Here is a 721-nt window from a genome sequence, read left to right on the forward strand (position 1 = left end):
AAAAAATCATATTTATGTATGCTATGTTGAAATTTGCGATAAGAGTATTATGTTAATTTTTTGTTTTGAATTTATAGCTTATGTTATATATTCAATTTCATTTGTTTTAGTAATATTGAATTCACATTGCCAGAGGCGGATCTAAGATTTGGAGGTCGTGGGTGCCACTTGAACGATGTGGGTTACAATTCGGTTTATTAATCTTTTTTTATTTTTATAAACAAATCGATCAAATATGCATGTTATATTTTTTTTTAGATATTTTGAGATTAGAGATAACTAAACAATTCAATTTTTATTTACTTTTTGGAATTAGATGTCTTATTCGCTGAAACTTTGAGGAAAAAAAAAGATTTTTCACATTAAAATTTGAGCTTGTATAAACCATCTAATAGTATGAACTTAATATATTCATATTTCATTGACTTTATGTGTTGTTGGAGATATGTAGTAGGGAAAAAATAAAAAATATAGTTTCGGCCTAGTCATCTTACTTAGCAAGAACGTCAGTGAAGATCAAAAGAACCTTTAAATTAAAAAAAAAATCTAATAATAATATTCATCATTTTTAAAACTTATATTTTTTAAAAACTAACTATTTAAATATATTCTTAATAATATTTATTTGACATTCATAATTCAGTAGTCATTAATTGATAAAGAATAAACACGTAACACTCATATCAAGAGATTAATAATTAGTGAAAGAGAAAGTAAAAAA

At 23.6% G+C, this 721-nt stretch overlaps 1 protein-coding gene across 3 annotated transcripts in view; it reads left to right on the plus strand.

The window, feature by feature from the left end:
• The window catches only part of LOC102587240 (nuclear pore complex protein NUP214), a 51,956-nt gene that overhangs the window by 23,750 nt on the left and 27,485 nt on the right, over positions 1–721 (plus strand). The gene's annotated exons all lie outside the window — the stretch shown is intronic.

This window comes from Solanum tuberosum, unplaced genomic scaffold, assembly GCF_000226075.1.
Source record: "Solanum tuberosum cultivar DM 1-3 516 R44 unplaced genomic scaffold, SolTub_3.0 scf00448, whole genome shotgun sequence".
NCBI lineage: Eukaryota > Viridiplantae > Streptophyta > Magnoliopsida > Solanales > Solanaceae > Solanum > Solanum tuberosum.